General features: G+C 43.0%; 1 long non-coding RNA gene across 1 annotated transcript; it reads right to left on the minus strand.

Moving 5' to 3' along the window:
• Positions 1–7,794: 7,794 nt before the first annotated feature.
• Positions 7,795–8,847, minus strand: LOC311069051. The gene is made up of 3 exons (XR_014603467.1): positions 8,679–8,847; positions 8,525–8,587; positions 7,795–7,866 (listed from the first exon to the last, which is right to left on the minus strand). It is a non-coding gene; the product is annotated as an uncharacterized lncRNA (long non-coding RNA).
• Positions 8,848–9,070: the final 223 nt, after the last annotated feature.

Consider the following 9,070-nt stretch of genomic DNA (forward strand, 5'->3'; position numbering starts at 1 on the left):
AGAGCCTGTGGCCTGTGAGACATAGTGTTTGTGCGGGCACTTTCACTATGTTGGAAGCGCAATCGACCTGAGTCGATTTTATGTGCGCGAGCCCTAAGTGTAGGGCTGTGCTTGTGTGTAGAGATGGGCACTGAGGAGTGGGCATAGACACTACACTTATAGCACCATCGGCCGTGGCCGGGACACCAGAAAATACACTCTTTTCGGGATATATCTGGGTAGCCGTAAAAACGGCTTTTGTGTGCAGGCAAGCGGGCGGCTGAGCAGGCTTGCATCTTGCAGAAAACGCTGGAACAGTCGCAAGTCTTGGGACTGAAACAGCGGCGCGCTTGGGTGAGAGACCGGCCGCAGCGGGACTCACACACCTGCGCTTTCCTAGGCGAGCTAGGACTTCTTCGGGGCTTCCGGCTTCACCACAATCCTCGACCGCGGCCCGCGCGGAGCGGGGCGTCGGCTGGTTGAGCGAGAGCGGGGCCCGGAGCTGCGCTGCTGTCGCTGCTGTGAGGATTCGGCCGAAGGCGGGGGCTGAGGCTGAGAGCTCCGCGGAGTCTGTTTTTGACGACCCGCTGCAGAACCAGAGCGCTTCGGGAGGAAGTGCTTGAAGGCTTGAGACGCTTTCTGGGCTTCAGTAAATCTCTCCACGAACTCGGAGAGAGAAGAACCGAAAAGGCCAGCGGAAGACAGCGGGGCGTCGAGAAACGCGTTGCGCTCGGAATCAGCCATCTCCGTGAGCGTCAGCCATAGATGCCTCTCAGCAACAGTGGCGGAAGCCATACACTTTCCCATGGCTTGTGCAGCAGACTTGGTAGCGCGGAGTGTTAGATCTGAAGCACTCCTCAAATCCGCGATGCAGATAGCCTCAGGTCCCATCTCGTCCAACTTACGGAGGAGATCACCCTGAAATATCTGCAGTGTAGCCATGGTGTGTAGCGCTGACGCGGCCTGCCCAGCGGCGGAGAAAATTCGCGCGAGCAGCGTCGACGTCATGCGGCAGGCTTTTGAAGGCAACACCGGTTTAGTCCGCCGTCCAGCAGAGGGCGGGCAAAGGTGGGTTGCTATCGCCTGTTCCACCGGCGGAAGTGAAAAGTAGCCTCGGTCTTTCGCATTATCCAGAGAGGAAAATGCTGGTGACACAGACGAGCGCGTTCGCGCAGAGAAGGGCGCGTTCCAGGCCTTCGCAACTTCTTCATGCAGCTCAGGAAGAAAAGGAGCGGGCTTTGAATCCGGAGAAGTGCGCTCACCAGGGAGGAAGCTACCATCCAGCCGGGTGCGAGAGGGGAGCTCCGGAGCAGACCACTCGAGGCCGAGGCTCGCCGCGGCCAGCGCGAGTACTCGCATGAGCTCTCTCTCAATGTTGGCTCTCGTAGTGGGCTTGCGGGCAGCAGGCGCGAGATCCTCGGAGCTCGCCCAGTCCTCGCTGCCTGAAGCTAGCAGAGAGCAGGAATCCTTTTCCCCCGACGCGGCCTCGGAACCGACTTCCTGTGATGAAGCGGCGGCAGACTGCGGGCGCTGAGCATCAGGAAGTGATTCGGGAGAAGCCGGTGAAGCAGGCGGGCAAACCGGCGAGCTTAGTCGGGCTGGAGCGGGTTCCGGGACCCGCTGCGAGCGGCGCTTCTTACGGCGCGGCAGCGCGGCGGGGAATGCAGGCTCTGAGAAGAATGCCAGGCGAGTCCGCAGAGTCACCATAGGCAAAAGCTCGCAGTGAGGGCAGCCGCCGTCAGCGAGCGCGAGCGCTGCATGGTCCTCACCCAAACAGGAGACGCAGATGACATGGCGGTCTCCCTCGGTGAGTGGGGCTCGGCACGAGCCGCATGAAGGCATCTTTAAAAAGACGCAGCTCTTTTAGGGGGTGAGTGTCGCAAGGCGAACACACACACACACACACAAGAACAGTAAAAGGATAATGAAAGGATATGCGTCGGAAAGCGCAGCAGGTACGGCTGTAGAAGGCGGCGTAGGCCAGCGGCTTCAAGTGGCTCGTCCCGCTGAAGTGCTTGCCTCAGACGACGCTTGCTTCCTCGTGATCCAGCGATGCGTGTGCTTCGCTGAAGAGATGAAAAATGAAGTGAATCAGCCTTTTCGAGCTCCTTTTATAGAGGTTAGCCACACCCGTCTCGGCGGGAAATGGCAAGGAGGGCGCGAAGCGCCCTCATTGGCCTGACGTCACCTCAGGCCTCGCTCGATAGGCTTATGCAGTTGCCGCAGAGCAGCCAATGAGCGAGCAAGCCGTCTCGCCATAGTTGACTACTGCTGCAACGCGCTTTACATGTATGAAAATTAAGGATAATTTTTTGCTTCAGTATTTCGTGAAAAGAGACTTTTCCCGTAGCGTTTTGATAAAAACGCAGTACGAGAGGACTCTCGTAAGAGAACTTGATTTTTGTTATCCTCCACTTTTGCAGCAAGATCAGCAAGCTGGCTCTGGTGATGAGAAGAGGTATCTTTCACTTCCTGGGTAAGTTCATCCACTCTTCTTTCTTGTCTTGCCATTAAGTCAAACAAGGTATCCCAGTTCCCTTGTACCCAGGCAGTGACCTGGAAGTGCAACGCTTCAGTAACGCACCAGACATATACACATGAAACAGCTGATTGACACTCAGCCATCTTTCCACCATAAACCATCACTCATACTGGCAAACCTCATGTGCAAACAAACTGATGACGCTTCTGATTCAGGTACGACACACTCCCTTTAAATACAACTTCCTTCCGTCGTTAATTGACACACTCCACCCAGAATCACGCTAAAATGAAAGTGAAAGTAAACAATGTTGTGGGACAGATTCTCTTGTTTCCCACATCTGTTTCTGTCTTTCCTATGGCCTCTGTCTTATCACATCTTGGCATTACTTTGGATCAAAATCTCAACTTCAACCAGCACTCTCTACAAGGGTTTACAAGTGCTGTCAACAAAGACTGACAGCTATTCATGAACTTAGACACTTGTCTGTTCAGCCACGTCTTCTTCTTCTTTTGTATCATAGTATTATTGAGCCAGTCCTTACTTATGGTGCCTTTTGTTTGTTTTTATATGCTAACAGTTACCAACAAGAACAAATTCTTAAAGATAACTTATTTAGCAGGTAAAATTATTGGTATCCCTACCCCTAATTTATCGGACAGTGTCTCGACATTCAAAAGCACAAAAAATCTTAAACGACTTATACCACCCACTTTACAAATATTTTATCCCCCTGCCTTCTGGCTGTAGGTATAGGTTGCCGATGTGTAGATAGGCCAGGTATACAGTGGGTACGGAAAGTATTCATACCCCCGGTAAATATGATCAAAAATGGCTGTAAAAAAATAAATCTTTCATTCAAAAAAATAGATCTTTCGTTCAAAAAAATTGGCAAAATTCTAACCTTTCATTGAAGTAAAAGAATTCAAATTGGGGGGGAAATCACATTATGAAATAAATGTTTTTCTCCAAAATACGTTGGCCACAATTATTCATACCCTTTTAGTAAATACCTTTTTGCAATCTCCTTTTGCCAAGATAACAGCTCTGAGTCTTCTCCTATAATGCCTGATGAGTTTGGAGAACACCTGACAAGAGATCAGGGATCATTCCTTCATACAGAATCTCTCCAGATCCTTCAGATTCCCAGATCCATGTTGGTGCTTCTTCTCTTCAGTTCACTCCACTCATCAGGTCAGGGAACTGGGACGCTCATAGCAGATGCTTTTTGTGCTCCGAAACACATTTTTGTGTTGATTTTGATGTTTGTTTTGGATCGTTGTCCTGATGGAAGATCCAACCACGGCCCATTATAAGATTTCTAGCAGAAGATTTTTTTATCCGTTGATATTTGATAGAATCCACGATGCCATGTATCTGAATAAGAAGTCCAGGACCTCCAGCAGAAAAATATTACACAATATTAAAGATCCAGTGGTATATTAATTTGTACGCATGGGGTACTTTTTTATCCTTGTGTGCACCAAACCCATCTAGCGTGTTTGCTGCCAAAAAGCTATTTTTTTAGTTTCATCTGACCACAGAACCCTGTGTTGTTTGAAGTTCCAGTCGTGTCTGACCACTGAATATGCTGGAGTTTGTTTTTGGATGAGCGAGAAGCGTTTTTCTTGAAACCCTTCCAAACAACATGTGGGGACGTAGGGGTTGTTTGATTTTTTTTTAATAGGCTTTCTGACCCTAAGACTCAACTTATCTCTGCAATTCTCCATCTGTGATCCTTGAAGAGTCTTTGGCCACTCAAACCATCCTCCTCACCGTGCATTAAGATAATATAGACACACGTCCTCTTCCTGGCAGATTTGTAACATTTTTACTTGATTATAACTTCTTAATTATTGCCTTGATGGTCAAAATGGGTATTTTCAATTATTTAGCTACTTAGCTATTTAGTTATTTAGCTTTCAATTATTTTTTCCTACAGCCAATTTCTATTTTGTGACGCTCAACAATCTTTTGCTGCAAATCAGAACTGTATTATTTGGTTTTACACATTGTGATGGATGATTAAGGGAATTTGACCTTTGTGTTTCCTCATATTTAAAATCCTGTGAAACAAGAAGTCATGGCTGGACAATTTCATGTTCCTAGTCCCCCTGGTGTGCTAAAAAAAGCTAAATATTAATGGGAATATACTTCAGAGATATTTTATTCATAAAACATTCTAGGGGTATGAATAATTGTGGCCAACGTGTTTTGGAGAAAAAACATTTATTTCATAATGTGATTTCCCCCCCAATTTGAATTATTTTACTTCAATGAAAGGTTAGATTTTTTGCAATTTTTTTGAATGAAAGATCAAATTTTTTGAATGAAAGATTTATTTTTTACAGCCATTTTTGATCATATTTACCGGGGTATGAATACTTTCCGTACCCACTGTAGTAAGAGTTTTGTTCCTGTATCTATACAAGCTCTAAATACATAGGAAATTGGCCATTGATATGCCATGTATGCCCTCTTGTTGTTGTTGTTGTTTTTTATGTCAGCAACTATTTTTGATGGTATTATGATATGTTGATAATTTAACGATTGTGCCGATCATTTAAATTCTTTATCATACAATAACTTATTTGATCATTCCCTGGCGTTGTTTTTCCTGATTTCGCATCACAGGCTACAGCCAACCAGCTCTTAAATAGGAGGCACTCTTCACTGATAGGTGATCACAAGTGTCAATCACCACCACTTACTTCCTTAATTCTGTCACATAGTATACATTATGGAGGAATCCTCAAGTTTCAGGGAAAGACTTGACTTCTGAAGACTCTAGGCATAGCATTATTCCTAGGTGAGAAATGGGTGGGGAAATTTAAGTTAATAAAGTTTTTTTTATTTATTATTATTTATTTTATTACAGGCATTACATGTCCTTAGATGAATTGTGCAGTTATGTGGATGTCAATTGTAAAACTTTGATGCTGTCACAGTCACCAGTTAGTCACCGTCTGCACTACAAGTCCCATCATCCTCTCAGCTCACACCTGCACTCACTCCACCATTACCCACACCTGCCAGCGATCATCATCGTCCTCACTCACCGTGTTCAGCTGTTGTCACCTTGTCTTCCCTAATTCATCTGTGTATTTAAGTTCCTCTCTGTTAAGTGTTCATTGTTGGTTATTGTTTGTGTTAAGTGCACACTGTATTGTATGTTGTCTAGTAATCGCGTTCAGAATAAATCCTCATATATAACCGACCATAAAACTAAATATGGGTATTTCCCGCACCTATCTAACGTCAACTGATCGTCTACTGACCTGTTTCCAGGATGGCCGTCCGATTGAGGAATATGTGCACGATTTCCTAGAGCTTGCACACCAGGTCAACTGGACAGATGATGTCCTATCGAACGTGTTAGGGCTTGGACTGGACTATCCCCTGCACCAGCCAGCTTCAGCCGCAAAACCAGAGTCATTGCACAATACCTGGATCGGATACTGTTGTTGAGTGGTTCAGCCTTCACCATGGGTGAGGCTGAAGATGACATCTCCACTCAACCACCATCACCAGCCATCTTCCTCGCCACACCACCTGCATTTCATTCCGTCCCCGCTGCCCTTCCAGAACCTTGTTACGTCATGGCCGCGACCCTCCCAGAGTCTCGTTCCGTCGAGATCCCCGGTCCAGAGTCCCCTGTTCCTGTCCTCATCCAGAGTCAAAAGGAAAAAGACTTAATTGACTTCGACACCGATGTACCCTGTCTTCCTCCACATGTTCAATCTGTCTGCCCGGAATTATCCATCAGTCCCACCAAGCCTGAGCTTCTTCACGTCATGTCTACCGAGCCTGAGCTTCTTCACGTCATGCCTAACGAGCCTGACCTTCTTCACGTCAGTCCTGCCGAGCCTGAGCTTCACGTCAGTCCTGCCGAGCCAGAGACTGTTCACGTCATGCCTTCCGAGCCGGAGACTGTTCACGCCATGCCTGCCGAGCCAGAGACTGTTCACGTAATGCTTGCCGAGCCAGAGACTGTTCACGTCATGCCTGACGAGCAAAGTCTGTTGTCAAAGTTGTTTGGTATAATTCCCTCCCAGAACTCTCATACACGACTGCGTTCCCAAACAGCAGCGTCTGCCTCTAAAAGCAAGATAACTCGTTTATTGCATTTCGTCTGTGGGCTCTGAGACTTAAGTAATTTATACGAAAATTATTATATACAGTGGCTTCTCCAACTTTTTGTAGTGGTATTAAGCACTAGTTTATCAGAAAGTGCCGATTTTGTTCAACTAAGCGGAAAGGTGTTTTATTCGCAAATGTTTTATGCAGTATTCCAATTTTGCACAAGTTATATTCACAACTTTGGATGGAAACATAGCTAGTGTAGGGGGTAACGTATTACAAGTAACGTGAGTCATGTAATCAGATTACTTTTTTCAAGTAACTACACTCTTAGAAGAAAAGGTTCTATATAGAACCTTACAAGGTTCTATCAGGCGCTACGTATTTGGAACCCCTAAAAGGTTCTATATATAACTCCTTTTAAGGGTTCAATCAAAAGAACCCTTTAGGGTTCTTTGTAACCAGGAAAAAGGTTCTATATGGAACCTTTTAGGGGTTCATTCATTATCATTTGTTTTGTCCTTTCCGGATTAAATATTTCATATTATTGACAAACATCAAGACCCTAAAATGTAATTCACATAAAAAAGTCACCCATGAATACTGAAAAAAGCACACCCAAAGTGCATATAACTAGTAATTTATTTATATTAACAAAAATAATTACTATTACTGAAAGAATGCTACTGTAATTTCAAGTATTCAAGGCTTTAAATGTACAAATCAACATTAAAACATCAACCATTTAAAAAATCTCATAAATAATGAAAATAGAGTTTCACCTACATCTACATATTACAAAATAAGTCCATAAAATGTACAAAATTACATTAATCTATCACTAATAAATAATGCAAATATACAGATTCATCTAAATTCCCATCAGTGTTAGAACAACATCAAGTCACTCAAAACTACAAATCCATATTAATATAACTCACAATGGAAATATACAGATATAGAAGTACTTCAAATCTACAAATTCATATTAATATCACTCATAAAGAATTGTAATTACAGATTCAAATTCAGATCAGCATTTCAGAATAACATCAATCGCCTCATATTTACAAATTTACATTAGCACTATTCATGACATATCAAAGTATTATGATAATTGATTATACATTTTGAGCACTGGGACAGACAGTTTTTTTTTTTTTGGCTGCTGGAGAGTTTAAACAGGTAGTGCTCAACAAAATTCATTGTGTGAGTGATGTGCTTGGGGTATTTCACACTGAATATGAAATAAGTAGCAGAGAGGCACTCCATTGCCTCCATCACTGGTTGATGGTTTGGAGCCATTTGCAGACATCATCTGTAATCTTGAAAAGGAAAACAGAAAGTTACTATTAATTTCACATCATGTACATGTCACTACTTTATTAACCTCTTAGTCTACCATGAAAAAAAAAAGTAAATTTGTATTCTGTAAATGTAAATACTAAAGTAAATTAGTGTATATTAGTGGAATTTCTAAATAATTTATTGATTTTTCATATAAAATCGCCTAAAACTTTAAAATGAACAATCATGATGTGTATGTAAATTTCTCAAAAACAAATCTTCTACAAAAAGGATTAAACAAATTTGTATTTGAACAGGCAATTTAAAAATGTTGCTGAGGGAAAAAGGCTCCAGCCTCCCCACAACCCTAAAGAGGAAAAGTGATTTAGGGAATTAATGGATGAAGGGGGATAAGAACATGTGAATAGACCCTAATTGTACAGTCTACAAGCAAGTGCATTCCAAGTAAAGATACAGTGTCAATTTAATACACTTGTTATCAAGGCTGATTAATTGTAGTTAAAGGGATAGTTCACTTTAAAATGAAAATTCTGTCATCATTTACTCACCCTCAAGTTGTTTCAAACCTGTATGAATTTCTTTCATCTGCTGAACACAAGGGAAGATATTTTGAAGAATGTCAGTAACCAAACAGTTAACTGGAACCATTGACTTTCATAGCACAACACAACTTACCGATGTAAGGCAACTTGTGACACTGTCGCGGTTCAGGCTCTTTCGTGTTTTAGTGTAAATCCGCTGTAGAAACATTGACAACTTCATTACTAATGCGTTTAAAGCTTATAACAAGTACATTACTTAAACAAATCGATGTATTTCTCTGACTTACCACAACAATATTTCCGTCAGACCGTCAATTTAAATCAGCAGACGGGGATCAGTCTCTTCTCGACCGTTGGAATTCAAAAACGTGACGTGCACTGCACTGCACTCGCGAGACAGCGCTGCGTGAATATGCTCGCGCAAATGCAAACAAATTGTTTACTTTGTAAAATTAATGAAAATAATGAGTTTATTACTTTTTGTTTATGTTTGCTGTTCAACAGATAAATTTAAATCCATAATGCAAAATTGTTTAGTTGTGGTACAATAATTTCACATAAATGACAAAGAATGAAATGAAAGAGCAGCAAACAAGACAAGACGAAAGCCTATTCAGCTATAAATGGCTTAGAATGAGCCCTTATGTATGTTTTTGTACTGAGTAATTTCTTGTTATGA

This window comes from Abramis brama, assembly GCF_963993115.1.
Source record: "Abramis brama genome assembly, chromosome: 18".
In the NCBI taxonomy this organism is placed as follows: domain Eukaryota; kingdom Metazoa; phylum Chordata; class Actinopteri; order Cypriniformes; family Leuciscidae; genus Abramis; species Abramis brama.